General features: G+C 43.6%; 1 protein-coding gene and 1 pseudogene across 1 annotated transcript in view; one reads left to right on the top strand and one right to left on the bottom strand.

Annotated features, from left to right (window-relative positions):
* The window catches only part of LOC139424142 (zinc finger protein 271-like), a 51,362-nt gene that overhangs the window by 20,643 nt on the left and 14,632 nt on the right, over positions 1-16,087 (top strand). The gene's annotated exons all lie outside the window — the stretch shown is intronic.
* Positions 2,534-3,525, bottom strand: LOC139364495 (zinc finger protein 180-like; annotated as a pseudogene).

The raw sequence follows: 16,087 nt of genomic DNA, 5'->3' as shown, positions 1-16,087 counted from the left end.
CCAAAGAAAAACCACGAGACTCACCCGATGCTCCCCTGGTCCATCTCCACCGGCGGGGACGTCCTCTCCTCTCCTGACGCCCCCCCGTCCTCCATCCCAACCCATGATCCAGGCAGTGTGTTGGATCCTCCCTCCCCACCCACCATCCCCCCTCCCTGTTTGCCTCGGGGCTGCATATAGGGGACCCCATCTCCCCAAACAGGAGTTGGGATCCCTCTAGCAAACAACCCACCGACCCCTCACTGGAGTCATCCACTAAAATGCAAGGGGCTGAGGCAAACCGGGAGGACAAATTACCCTCCCCTCCCCCCCCCCCCCCCTGCCACTCTCTTAACCCCCCCCCTCCCCCTCCACACCCCCCTCCCTCTCACTTCCTGCCAAGCTCCCCCTCTTTATCCCTTTCTTCTTTGGTGAAGGAGGTAGCGGGGAGACACAACGTCCCATCCCCGCTAACCCCTCCACCAAATCCCTCATTTCGACCTCGAGGAAGCCTGGCAGGCTGTCCCCACACTCCTTCCCCCCATCTCCCCCCCCTCCCACCCCCTCCCCTCCCACATCCACTCCTCCCTCCTTCTCCGTCACTGTCCCCTTTCCCTCTTCCACTCCTTCTCGTACCACTGTCCCCTTCTCCCTCTTCTCAGCTCCTCCACCTTCTTCCGTCCCCTTTTTCTTCTCTCCTTCTGTTCCATTCTTTTCTTCTCCTCGCCTCTTTCTTCCCACCTCATCCTTCTTCCCATCTTCTTCCTGCGCCGTCTTTTCCCCTGTGCCATCCATGCAATCCGCACGCGTCCTTTCTTTCCTCCCCCCATCCCCCGCTCCCCCCCCAGCTGCAGACGCGTATGACCTGTGACGAGCCGGGCAATCACGCCACAGGTGTGCTCTTGAGCCACACCCGTGGCAAGCCTTGGGCTCGTCACACTCCTTGGCCTCGTGCTCTTCCGACCCACAAAAACAACATTTCTTGGCGCTGCACGAGGCCAGGATATGGCCGTAGGCCATACAACGCCTGCAGAATGGGGGCTGACGTGCATAGTAGAGTGTTCCCCTGTCAGCCCCCAGGGAGAACATCGCCGGAGGATGGAGGTAGCCATCCACACTCTTCGGGGACTCCCTGAGTAACGCCTGGAACCCTCTCCTCCCGTTCCAGAAACCCAGGGAGTCCCTGAGGTACCTCGCTGAGGAGACATTGTCCATGTATCTCCCCAGAAAGGCCCTCACTCCTTCATCCTTCACGTGCGGATTGTACATGTTTACGGTGACCACCCTGAAGTTGTTCTTTGCCAGGCTGGTCACCGCATAATGGCACAGGGGTCCTTTTCTTTCCGCTTCCTTTGCCATCTTCAATACATCATCATGTTTCTCTTGCTTGTGAAACGTCACATCAAAACCCTTTTCATTTGGGTTGCCTTGAAGGCAGAGTACTTCCTTCACCTCTATCCTGAGGCATCCCATCAATATGGTCCTTCCAAAAGTTTCCCTGCCCCAAGGTTCCATCTCCTTTTCAGTCCATGAAAATCTTACGGTATTTGCTATACCAATCCCCGGAACCGACCAGGTTTGCTTGTTTGTATTCATTTTTCTTCTTCAAAAAAAAGCTCTCTTCAGAAAGAAGCATCAACCTGAAATGAAAACATCTTAAACAAAAAAGGTGGAGCAACTAAAGGTGTTGACTCTCCACATCTATCAAGACAACTGGAGCACTGGGCCAGACACTCTTAAATAGAACCTGGACCAGCTCAGGTGAAACACTTTACCACTAACGAGATGGACAGGTGTAACACATACTGACTAACGAGGTGATACCAATCGGTTCTCCCTATATGCTAACAAGCTACACGGGCAAAAGTCCAACCTCAAAACATAAATGGAAAAACAAAAGCCTGTAACACCTTCCCCCTTAAGACAACAAATATATCCTATATTTTTGTTGGATAAGTTTGCTCACCACCAACAGAAAACAATTTCCATTTCACATTATAATCAACTACAATGATTCACCTTTACCAATATAAACATGGTGTCTACTGTCAACAATTAAAAATAGGAAAAAAAACTCTTGTCTTCCGAAAACTCACTACCTTCTAGAATGCTCATCCCCTTGGAACGAGCCAAAACAAAACTCATCCCCAATACAAAAAACCGTGCAGTCAATTGCACGTCCTGTTAAAACTAACAGCTCAAAAAACACACGGAATCTGGGAGTAATGTGTACATCCCTGGTTAGAGGACAATTTGGAGAAAACAGCCAGATACATTTTGAACTGTTGCATTTTGATTCAAGTGGGTCACCAACATGGTAAGTGTAACACAACTCTTTTTGTGTTAGTCACTTTTTGTTAAATCACATAAATAGAACTCTTTCAACTCAGAGCCTGGATATTTCCCAAGGCTAATATCCATATCACGCTGAAATCAATTGAATGGGGCAAACGTTTAGGGTTCTACATTGTGAAATTCCTTAAAATACTCCTACTACAATGTTAAAACATTCTACATAGTGACATTAATTCATTGATATCATGAAATAACTCCTTCATGTATGTATTTTCTGATGTTTGATCAGATATCTTTTACCAGAGTATCTCTTGTCACACTGAACACAGCTATAAGATTTCTCTCCTGTGTGTGTTCTCTGGTGTGATGTCAGTTTATCAGATCTACCAAAACTCTTCCCACATTGATCACAGCTATAAGGTTTCTCTCCTGTGTGTATTCTCTGGTGTTGAGTCAGATGGCCAGATGTAGTAAAACTCTTCCCACATTGACCACAGCTATAAGGTTTCTCTCCTGTGTGTATTCTCTGGTGTGAAGTCAGATGTAGTAAAACTCTTCCCACATTGACCACAGCTATAAGATTTCTCTCCTGTGTGTGTTCTCTGGTGCAATGTTAGATGGCCAAATTGAGGAAAACTCTTCCCACATTGACCACCGCTATAATATTTCTCTCCTGTGTGTATTCTCTGGTGTAGAGTCAGAGTTCTAGATGTAGTAAAACTCTTCCCACATTGAACACAGCTATACGATTTCTCTCCTATGTGTATTCTCTGGTGTGATATCAGGATGGTTGACTGAGTAAAACTCTTCCCACATTGAACACAGCTATAAGATTTCTCTCCTGTGTGTATTCTCTGGTGTGATATCAGGATGGTTGACTGATTAAAACTCTTCCCACATTGACCACAGCTATAAGGTTTCTCTCCGGTGTGTATTCTCTGGTGCAATGTCAGAGAGCCAGATGTAGTAAAACTCTTCCCACATTGAATACAGGTAAAAGATTTCTCTCCTGTGTGGATCCTCTGATGAATTTTAATGCCTGCTGAGGAGGTGAAAGTCTTCCCACAGTCAGAGCAGTGGTAAGATTTATTCCCTGTGGGTCTCTGCAGGTGTTTATTGAGTTGTTCTGATCTGGAGAGACTCTTCTCTGTCTCTTCAGCAATCATGAGGTTGTTTAGGCTCCCCAGAGGATCCACTATAGTCCCGTCTCTCTCCTGTGTGAACATCAAAGTCAGACAGATGATTAAAGGCCACAACAGCGGTAATCCAGTGTAAAAGGTGATGCCAACAGCATAGCCATGATGTTGTACAACTATTTTTGTTCTTAAGGTATGTTAAAAGTATTTGACAATTGTCTTAAAATGAGCAAAAAGTCATATTATGTATTTTTTCACATTAGTAGTAACATCTAAGTTGTAGACTAGAAATAAGTTATTCATGTTGTTGAAACTCTAAGCAGTGTGCCAGAAGACTTTTGGTCTCCAATACAGGCCCCCTTCTGTTTTCTAAAATTGCGGCACAAGGGCAATTTGACTGCAGATACTCCTCCATGCTAATGAGGAAACCACTAGTTATGGATGTAGTATATCTGGTAATGAGGAAACCACTAGTTATTTATGTGGTATATCTGGTAATGAGGAAACCACTAGTTATGGATGTAGTATATCTGCCAGGAGCAAAAATGGTGAGTGTAGATTTGAGTTTTTCACAATGTATTCTGAATGTGAATGGGGGAAAACTCAGGGGACTAACCTCCATTTCCAGGTTGCTTATGAGTACATTTCACACTACTTTGGATTAAAATTGTAAGGATCGTTTGAATGTCCTGCTCAATATAATGTTGGTGTCATCATCGCAAATCAACAGCTTTGTACTTAAAAAACACTTCAACCAGTAAAATGCTCTTTGTCTAGCTTTTCCATCAGCCTGGCAATGAGGATTTGCCAAATTGGCCCATAACTTCACCTTACAATAAATATACCTGTAATGAACGAAGAAGCACTTTGGTTGTTGTTGCATGACACACATAGTGTATACTCTAGGACCCATAACAACATAGACCTACAATAGGACCCATAACTTCACCTAACATAGACCTAATGTAGAACCCATAACTTCACCTAATAATAATATAGACCTACTGTAGGACCCATAACTTCACCTAACAATAATATAGACCTACTGTAGGACCCATAACTTCACCTAAGAACAAATATAGGAAAATAGCTGCGTGTGTTGTACAAAATTCCATCAAGGAACAGTTATCTACACATTAAGAATGAAGAAGCACTTTGGTTGTTGTTGCATGTTGTGATGTTTGTCATTTGACTGGCATTCAGAAAATGATTTCCTGGATCTTCTGATGATAGTTGAACATGTGACTGTAACTAAACAGCTACAGTATTAAGAATTATGTGTAATTATTGAATAACCACGTTAATGGCAGTATCCATTTGGGTGTTGTCAATAAAGTTACGATTATTATATATATATTTTTTCACCTTTATTTAACCTGTTGCGACTCTAGGGGCAGTATTTTCATTTTTGGGAAAAAAACGTTCCCGTTTTAAACGGGATATTTTGTCAGGACAAGATGCTAGAATATGCATATAATTGACAGCTTAGGATAGAAAACACTCTAACGTTTCCAAAACTGTAAAGATATTGTCTGTGAGTACAACAGAACTGATATTGCAGGCGAAAGCCTGAGAAAAATCCAACCCGGAAGTGCTCCATATTTTGAAAGCGCTGCGTTCCAATGAGTCCCTATTGAGCTGTGAATGTCGTATCAACCAGCTTACGCTTTCTACGTTTTCCCAAGGTGTCTACAGCATTGTGACGTAGTTTTACGCATTTATGTTGAAGAATAGCCGTAGGCGGCTACATTGCGTAAGTGGTCACCTGATGGCTCCCAGGGTGACTCTCGCGTAAAATACAGAGGTAGCCATTTTTCCAATCGCTTCTACTGAGAAACTAATTGTCCCGACGGATATATTATCGAATAGATATTAGGAGAAAACCTTGAGGATTGATTATAAACAACGTTTGCCATGATTCTGTCGATATTATGGAGCTAATTTGGAATATTTTTCGGTGTTGTCGTGACCGCAATGTCCGGGCGATTTCTCAGCCAAACGTGAATAACAAACGGAGCTATTTCGTCTACAAAAATAATATTTTGGGAAAAAATGAACTTTGGCTATCTACCTGGGTGTCTCGTGAGTGAAAACATCTGAAGTTCATCAAAGGTAAACGATTTAATTTGATTGCTTTTCTGATTTTCGTGACCAGGGGCCTGTTGCACAAAAGTAGAATTAAGACATCCGGGATAAATGACTCAGCTGAGCTCAATGAAGCCAAAACATGTGCGTCCAGGCTTAATTGGTTGCACAAAGACCAAGCCAGGATGAGCAGACACGGATTCATTAAGCCAGGTGAAACCAATCCTGGATAGGTGCGCGCTCACGGCTCACTCAAATAGACCCCGCCACAGATCACAGATTAACTGATTTACCATGGCAACTAGAGCCGCGTACTTTTCCCCGTCGGAAGCACAAATTCTCATGGAGGCATACGAGGAGGTAAAAGATATAATTAAGAAGAAAGGCAACACCGCCACAGTGATAAAGCAAAGAGAAAAAGCGTGGCAAAGTATTGCAGACCGCCTGAATGCGTAAGTAGTGCACAATTACACACTCACCGCTCCGCTGAAACATCACAATTACAATTCAAATATTTAATTCACATCTCCAAAAATGCAGTTGTACTGTAATTTTGAAACGGTTAATTTTTTTTATTGAAATGCACTGCAGATATGAGTGAAATTGTGTAAAGTAACTCCATCACACTGTATAAAGCTATGATAAAATTTTTGATATTTTTACTGAAAACAAGACAAAAATACCAAGTAATTTTTTGCAGTGTGACTCCATTAAGTGTGTGTGTGTGTGTGTGTGTGTGTGTGTGTAGATTAAACATGAACGGGCCAAAACGGACATGGCAGCAGGTCAAAATCAAATACAAGAACATTCTGCAGAATGGTATGGTCCCTGACTAATATTTAACAAAGCACAAGCATATATTGTACCCAGAAGGTGCCTGCTCACACATTGTCTGTACTGTTTTAGCAGTGAAAAAGAATACCCACAGACAAGGCACGGGTGGTGGGTCACCAAAGGCTGACCTTACCCCAGCAGAGGACATGGCCTTGGAGCTAAATAAAGGCAGGCCCGTCTTAGAGGGGATCCCTGGGGGGAAAGAGACGAGCATAGGTTCCTCCCAAGATGCCACCCGCTTCATTCAAGGTATGTCCTTCCATCTCTACATGGGATACAACCACATTCATATTGAATCAATTTGGACTGTCTGACTTTGGTTTACCTATTGCCTTGCAGTGTCTGGCAGCACTGTGTTCCTGTTAGAGCCACCAGCACAAGCACCAGACGATGCTGATCCAGTGAGTACTCCATCAAAGGCATACTGTAGGCCTGGCATGTCTTGTCTACTAGCTTCAATATGAATCCGATTAAATGTGATAGGGTGAAGGCCCCAGTGCAGCAGCAACAGCACATGATGGAGACGATGATGAGGAGGAGACCATCTCTCTGGATTCCAGAAGGCATGAGGTATCATGTTAAGACTGTGAAAGTACTATTTACTCTACAATGGTGAGGAGTCCTCATCAAAATCAAAAAATCTAATTTCTTTTACAGGACCCAGATGCTATACAGTGGGAAAACCAGCCTGGCAACATAGTGCGTATTAATAAAAGGACACCACATCCTGCCAAATTCCAGCTGCGCTAATTGTATTGTGTTCACAGAGCTCACAAGCTATCAGAAAGTTGTATGGCAACCACCTCCGGTGCCAAATAGAACTGGCAGACATAGACATTCAGTACAAGAAGAAAAAGATGGAAAATCTTGCACTGGAGTTCGAAATAAAAAAGAGGACAATTAGGAAACTGGACCTTGAAATAAAAAAACTTGAGAGGGAGGTGAGATATGCCTTCAATGTACACTGTATGCTAACTGTAACACAAATGTATTAATCATTATTTTTCTTTCCTCCCCCAGCTCCAAGAAGATGACACAGCTCAAAATAAAAATTAGGTATATTCTCGTAAAGTCAAGTGAGCCATGACATATGAGCTCTTATTGTGAGCACACAGGACGGTGGCATCTTTCTAAGGTTTTTTTTATTTTCCCAGCAATCAGTACAACCAAGTCATCGTTATAAGGCATCGCCCTCTTTTGCCCACCCCCCCCAGCACCAGGTGTGGCCACTAGCCTATATGAAGGCCCAAAATTGTGTGTTCCTTTCTGCTCTGACAATGGCATGCCCATTCGTGCGAGATGTGGTGGATGAAGAAGCACTTGTGCTGAGGAGAGCCTTCAGGTGAGAAAGGGTCTTCAGGGACCGGTTGGACCCACTGGCCTTCCCTGATGACCATCTATATGAAAGATACAGGTTTTCTGCAGATGGCATCAGGTATCTATGCAGACTACTGGGTCCCAGGATTAAGCACCGCACTGCACGGAGCCATGCACTGAGTGTGGAGCAAATGGTTTGTGTGGCCTTGCGCTTTTTTGCTAGTGGAGCCTTCCTGTACTCAGTGGGGGATGCAGAACAGCTGAACAAGGCCACAATTTGCCGCACAATAAGGAGTGTGTGTCTGGCTATCAAAGCATTAGCAGATGTCTTCATCTCCTTCCCTGGCCACAGAAGACTCTGTGACATCAAAGAGGAGTTCTATAGGATTGCAGGTAAGAGGATCTACAAATTACAGGACAACTGTTAACACATAGTAGGATACTCATTACTTTGTGTGACAGGTTTCCCCAATGTCATTGGTGCAGTGGACTGCACACACATAAGGATAAAAGCCCCCTCAGGTGCCCATGAGGCCGATTTTGTGAATAGGAAATCCTTTCACAGCATTAATGTTCAGGTGAACATAACTTTTTGATATTGTCCATTGACGAACACTCTGCATTGCCAGTGATGTGCATTGATTGGTGTAATATTCCTCATCTTATGATTTCAGATGGTCTGCAATGCTGACTGTGTGATCAGCAATGTTGTGGCAAAATGGCCTGGCTCAGTCCATGACTCCAGAATCTTTCGGGCCTCTGAAATCTATCAGTGCCTATCACAAGGTAAGCCACACAACCCCTATTTATAACCATCATGGCTGTGTCAAGAATATCACTGTGTTTATGAGGTAGTAATGATGAGATTTTGTGTTGACAGGTGAATTCTCTGGTGTGTTGCTGGGAGACAGGGGGTATGGCTGCCAGCCTTTTCTCCTGACACCTTTCACAGACCCCCAGGAAGCACAGCAGGCCTACAACCATGCCAGGACCAGGGCCAGAGTTGAAATGACCTTTGGCCTCCTGAAGGCACGCTTTCACTGCCTTCACAAATTAAGGGTCAGCCCTGTTAGGGCATGTGATATTACTGTGGCTTGTGCCGTCCTTCACAATGTGGCCTGCCTGAGGAAGGAGAGGGCCCCCAGAGTGCCACCAGCCATGGACTGGGACAATCCGGCAATCTTCCCTGATGACGACAGTGGTCGGCTGCTGAGGGACCAATATGTGTTGAATTATTTTAGTTAGTATGTGTGCTTTCAATTTTGGTTAAATATGTCCTGCGGTGGCAGAGGAATTTGGGTTTTTTTGGGTTCGTTTTTTGACGAATTTGGCCTCTTATGATGTTTGTGCGGTATACTGTGTGTAATACAAGGCTGCAGGGAGGCTACTGCATCCATTCATTTGTCTGTTCAGTTGATGTGTATGGATTTGTCCTGCATTTATTTTATTGTGCAGACATGCAGGGTGTGTTATACACATTCAAAGGTCTGTATATGTATCATTTTGTATAATATGCTTAGATTCTGTGCTTTCCATCTTGTAGAGTCACTGTGACTTCAGTTTTGAAAGGAGCTGATGGTTTACCTGCTTTGTTTTGTCCTTATTCAATAAAGGAACATAATGTTACACATTGTGTTTTTATATTCATATGGAATGTGTATTTGTTTATATGACAGAGTACTAGGGCCACACTGAAGAAAAAGGATAAAGTCATAAATTTATGAGGCTGGTTCTTTCTGCAGAAAAGCTACATATTGTTTTTACAGTTTTGATACTTATGACAATGTGATACTTAATATTCTGGCACATCAGCATGTCTTTGTTTATGAAACCATACTGAAGTACAATTTCACGAAATGCCCCACATCTGTCATTTTAACAACTGTCCTCCTTTAAAACAACTGGTTACAATATTATGACTTGTGTTTTTTTCCCCTCTGTGGCCCTAATATTCTAGCATTTTATATATAGCCTTATAGTCTATGGGAAACTGTAAATTATCTAATGATAGCAACATCATCTAAAAATCATTTTTTATCCAAAATCATTGAAATTAATGATCACAAACGTTTAAATAACAGTGGGTCTAGTTATATGTGATAACAATGTATAGTGAGCAGTGAAATAACTATTGGTTTCCATTTGTGGTGACTGCTGACTGACATTAGGGATGAGATTAAATAGATCCTGGAATTTAGCCTGGTCTGGAGCAGGCTAGCTCCACAGAATAAATCTCCATGGTAATTTATACCATAACATATCCTCCTGCCCCCTATCCATCTTTAGTGCAACCGGATTACGGATCAATTGAGCCAGGATCACCAAGATATCCTGGCTTAATCCCTTATCCTAGTTTTGTGCAACAGGCCCCAGGTTGCCTGCTGCTAGCTAGGCATAATGCTATGCTAGGCTATCGATAAACTTACACAAATGCTTGTCTAGCTTTGGCTGTAAAGCATAATTTCAAAATCTGAGATGACAGGGTGATTAATAAAATACTAAGCTGTGTTTGAATATACACTGCTCAAAAAAATAAAGGGAACACTTAAACAACACAATGTAACTCCAAGTCAATCACACTTCTGTGAAATTAAACTGTCCACTTAGGAAGCAACAGTGATTGACAAGAAATGTCACATGCTGTTGTGCAAATGGAATAGACAACAGGTGGAAAGTATAGGCAATTAGCAAGACACCCCCAATAAAGGAGTGGTTCTGCAGGGGGTGACCACAGACCACTTCTCAGTTCCTATGCTTCCTGGCTGATGTTTTGGTCACTTTTGAATGCTGGCGGTGCTTTCACTCTAGTGGTAGCATGAGACGGAGTCTACAACCCACACAAGTGGCTCGGGTAGTGCAGCTCATCCAGGATGGAACATCAATGCGAGCATCTGTCAGCGTAGTGCGTCTGTCAGCGTAGTGTCCAGAGCATGGAGGCGCTACCAGGAGACAGGCCAGTACATCAGGAGATGTGGAGGAGGCCGTAGGAGGGCAACAACCCAGCAGCAGGACCGCTACCTCCGCCTTTGTGCAAGGAGTAGCACTGCCAGAGCTCTGCAAAAAGACCTCCAGCAGGCCACAAATGTGCATGTGTCTGCTCAAACGGTCAGAAACAGACTCCATGAGGGTGGTATGAGGGCCCAACGTCCACAGGTGAGGGTTGTGCTTGCAGCCCAACACCGTGCAGGACGTTTGGCATTTGCCAGAGAACACCAAGATTGGCAAATTCGCCACTGGTACCCTGTGCTCTTCACAGATAAAAGCAGGTTCACACTGAGAATGTGACAGACGTGGGTGGGTCAGTCATGGTGTAGGGTGGCATTTCTTTGTGGGGCCGCACAGCCCTCCATGTGCTCACCAGAGGTAGCCTGACTGCCATTAGGTACCGAGATGAGATCCTCAGACCCCTTGTGAGACCATATGCTGGTGCGTTTGGACCTGGGTTCCTCCTAATGCAAGACAATGCTAGACCTCATGTGGCTGGAGTGTGTCAGCAGTTCCTGCAAGAGGAAGGTATTGATGTTATGGACTGGCCCGCCCGTTCCCCAGACCTGAATCCAATTGAGCACATCTGGGACATCATGTCTCGCTCCATCCACCAACGCCACGTTGCACCACAGACTGTCCAGGAGTTGGCGGATGCTTTGGTCCAGGTCTGGGAGGAGATCCCTCAGGAGACCATCCGCCACCTCATCAGGAGCATGCCCAGGCGTTGTAGGGAGGTCATACAGGCATGTGGAGGCCACACACACTACTGAGCCTAATTTTGACTTGTTTTAAGGACATTACTTGTTGGATCAATTGGATCTGTAGTGTGGTTTTCCACTTTAATTTTGAGTGTGACTCCAAATCCAGACCTCCATGGGTTGATAAATTTGATTTCCATTGATAATTTTTGTGTAATTTTGTTGTCAGCACATTCAACTATGTAAAGAAAAAAGTATTTCATAAAAATATTTAATTCATTCAGATCTAGGATGTGTTATTTTAGTGTTCCCTTTATTTTTTTGAGTAGTGTATTTCACTTGTGATTTCACTTGTGATTTCATTCACTTGTATTTTCTTAGATTTTTTGTCCGTTGCGTTATGCTAATTAGTGTCAGTTGATGACAATTCTCCCGGATCAGGGATGGGTAGTTCCAAGAGGTTTTGTCTTTTGTTTGAAACACTCCTGTCAATGTTGAGTAAGGACACACACCCAATTACGCATATAGAAGTAGGACTAGTCTACCTGGCCTGCACACAAATGTAGGCCTAGAAATGTGCCCATTTGGGGATGTCTGATTGTCTTAACGCACCACCACTAATGGGTTCTGGAGCTTCTCAAAGCTTCTCTAATGCTTTATTCACCTCAAACAGCAAGTAAACAAAGTCTAATCAAAATCAATTGCAAATGAGAATAGTTCCTCAAAGTATTTTCGTAAAATATTTCCAGCTCTCACCCTTTCGTTAACCACTTGGCATAAAAGGGAAAAATGTAATGCTCTGATCCAGTGGAAATGTAATAAAATACCTGATTACTTCTTATCCTTTTCACAAATAGCCTACAGCTGTGTCTGTCCAGAACTCACTGGAGCAGGAAACTGAGGGACGAGAATATTTGATACAATGTCGCAAGCTTGCTATCTGAGTTTCCTGACCTAGTTGATAGTTGATACAATGTTTCAAGTTTGTTGTAGACAGGCCATGTGAAGCCAATGTGATTTCTAGGATATTTATTTTTATCAAGATATTTTCTACCTGCAGAATGCAATATTTTTATTTGTTGGCTTTATGTAAGCTATTTTTTTTAAATAGTTGGCAATGGCAATAAAAGTTACTCTTAGATATGTATAATTTTCATTAAGATTTAGATAGAATGTAGATTAATCACAGACAATAATTTTGAGATACTATTATAAATTAAATGAAACTGTTCCACAAAAATGTGCATATGAAAATCATAATTGGCACACAGATTAGTAGAAATGGTCAGATAAATTGGCACTCCAACTGGAAAAGGTTGCCGACTGCTGGTGTAGTCTATTACTGAACATTTCAGGAGCAGAACGGCAGCATTTACGAAGTCCAGCCTCCCCAGAGTGGGGAGGGGGGCTCCCTCTGGTCGGGTTACGTTGACGAGCGGCTCCCTCTGGTCGGGTTACGTTGACGAGCGGCTCCCTCTGGTCGGGTTAGGTTGACGAGCGGCTCCCTCTGGTCGGGTTACGTTGACGAGCGGCTCCCTCTGGTCGGGTTACGTAGACGAGCGGCTCCCTCTGGTCGGGTTGCGTAGACGAGCGGCTCCCTCTGGTCGGGTTACGTAGACGAGCGGCTCCCTCTGGTCGGGTTACGTAGACGAGCGGCTCCCTCTGGTCGGGTTACGTAGACGAGCGGCTCCCTCTGGTCGGGTTACGTAGATGAGCGGCTTTCTCTATGAATTGAGAGTGGTTACATTTCTCCAGCCCCCATCCCTCAGCTGTTAACCAAACCAAGTCGCTGGGCAGCCATTTTGTTGCTGTCTAAAAAACCCACACAGCCCAGCAATCTGCAGTTCAAACAATAACAAATCTGTCATTCTACCACTGTTTTGCTAATAAAATGATGGATGGGGATGGAGAAATAAAACTATTCTCAAATTCATAGACAGACCTATGGATGCAAGGACTGACCATCCATCAACATTATAGTTTTAACCATGTTGAGGATATACAGTGTTTATTTACATTGTTTACAGCAGTTGAACTAAGCTTATGTGTTATATTCTTCAAGAATCAATGGCTGTAAATAAATAATTTAAAAGTCACAATGTGGATGTAGCAATTGCAGATTTCCGCTTTAACACCAAACATCAGTTCAACTGCAGAGTTTGTGCCTCTGTTGTTAAGACAGTACTTACTAATGTTAATCAGGGAACGGTTTCTCAAAACCATCTTATGGCTAAATTCGTTAGAACCATTGGATGCCTTAAGATGCGTTTGGGAAACCGGGCCCAGATATCCAGGTTCCTCCTCCTCCTTCGATGTAACAGTCATCTCCTCCCCCTCCTCTTTCACGCCATAAACTGCATCTTCCTCTCCTTTTACTGTAACATCATCCTCCTCTTTCACTCTGAACGCGTCCTCCTCTTCTTTCACAGTAACGGCCCCACTCTCTACTTCTTGTTTTACTGTGATATCCTTCTCTTCATTAGAAGGAGAGTAGCTTGGTGACCACATGGTCGGGGATGTTAGCTATGCTAATGCTAACTTAACCAGCCCGCTAGCTGACTAATAACAACACCGTAAATATTAAATTAAATCGGATAACTAACTAGACGACAGAAGTGGGTTTAAAACCGTGGAATAGCTTAGTGACCGCATGGTCGGGGATGTTAGCTAGGCTAATGCTAACTTAACCAGACCGCTAGCTGACTAATAACAACACCGTAAATATGAAATTAAATCGGATAACTAACTAGACGATAGAAGTGGGTGTAAAACACAGTGGCTAATATACACTAAAGCGTCTAAAGTAATGTATTGTTTCGGCTATTTTGTCTAGCAAGCTACCGAGGTGTCTAACTGTTGCTGCTGACGAAAGAAGCGTTCCGTCCACTAGATTATACGTCACACCAACAGCATAACCTTAAATTCCCAGACCACCATCTGCTGACTGGAGTGGGTAACCCATTTGAGTAAAATGTATATTTTATCTTCAGATAACAAGTTAAAGTGTAGGAAGCAGGAGTTTTTACTCACCAGTGTAACAATACAGTGTGGTTAAAGACTTAGTAAGCTAGTTGCCGTCACGATATGGTTACCTATAAGGACAAACAGTTATGTTTTTGCGTTATTACATATTAACTTATTTTGTGAACTCTTCCAATCTACCCACAATGCAGTATTTCTTCACGTCATATGGATGATTTTCTCTGTGCTACTGAGTTTGTATGCCGGTGTAATGAAGTTACATTTTTTAAATATATTTAACGAGGCAAGTTGTTACGGAGACTAGTTGATAGGTAATCGACTAGCCGGACTGTTCCCCGGGACTCCAGTTGTAGGGATTTGTACAATGCACAAACAAGGCTATTGAACCTGACATTGGTGTCTGTCTTTATTCCTTTATCTGACATATCATACTGAAACATGGTATCAGAAGTGGCTCGGAAAACACACGTTTGTTATTTTTGTAGCTAAGTACAGTATAGGCGCAGTTACGTTCCATATGCGAACACACGCCGTTTCCTACTCACAACACTGATCAACTCGTTGTTAGCTGGCTAGCTAGCATCACTACCTACGTCGATGACTGAAGGCAAAGAAATCTCATATTCAATTGCTATGGCAGCGAACATTCCGCCACCAAATCGCATGGTTCTCACAGGGGACTGGAACACTAATTGGGACAACTTCAGGGATGAATTCGAGGACTATGCGCTGGCGACCGGTCTACATGAGAAAGCCAACGAGGTACAAGCTGCAAGTTTAATGGGCAGCGAATGCAGGCATATCTACCGGCACAATCTCACCCTCACAGCACGACAACAGTGTGATGCAAAGGCTATATTGGATGCATTGGAGAATTACTTCAAACCCGCCAGAAACCTAATTTATGAGCGTTTCGTTTTCGGAAGCTGTAAACAGGAAGAGGGTGAGTCAGTACACAACTTTGTAACCCGTTTGAGAGAGAAATCCGCCACTTGTGAATACGGGGGATTGAAAGATGAATTGATTTGTGACAAAATAGTGCTGGGAATTGCAAATGAGGATACACGCTGGCGTCTACTGAGAGAGAGAGACTTAACATTAGTAACTGCCATCGAAATGTGCTGCACTGCTGAAGTCACTGACATGAGAATGAGAGCAATGGAAATCGAAACCCCACGCCCCGACGTTGATACTGTTCACGCTGTTGCTAGGCAGACATTCAGACTAAACCAATCGAGGCAGAGCAATTCACCACGAACGGTGAACACAGAGAGCCCCGTAGAATGTAAATACTGTGGGAATACACACACATGTGGCAAAGAGCACTGCCCTGCCTATGGAAAACCATGCAGAGCTTGTGGAACTAATAATAATTTTGCAAAAGTGTGTCTCAAAAGTAAAAGAAGGGTGATTGAGGGCAAGATTCACTGTGTTGATGATGTCACTCAATGTTCAGAGCTGAAAAGTGAAAGTGACATTTACATGCATGAATCCATTGGGGATGTACACTCAAGAGGGAAGAAATGGTTTGTGACACAACGATTACACAACAAGCAACAACAATGTCAACTGGATTCCGGTGCTACATGCAACGTAATGAGCTACAAAGACAAAATCAATCTGGCACCTGACACACATCTATTGCCCAGCGATACTAGACTAAAGCTGTACTCAGGAGAGCTAATGAGCTCTATGGGCACCTTTGAGACCGAATGTGTTATTCGGGGACGCAAACACAAGCTGGAGTTTGAGATTGTAAAAACCAGTCAACAT

This window comes from Oncorhynchus clarkii, chromosome 13 (genome assembly GCF_045791955.1).
Source record: "Oncorhynchus clarkii lewisi isolate Uvic-CL-2024 chromosome 13, UVic_Ocla_1.0, whole genome shotgun sequence".
Lineage (NCBI taxonomy): Eukaryota > Metazoa > Chordata > Actinopteri > Salmoniformes > Salmonidae > Oncorhynchus > Oncorhynchus clarkii.
Note: the sequence above shows the minus strand (reverse complement) of the source record. Positions and strands in the feature narration are given on the sequence as shown.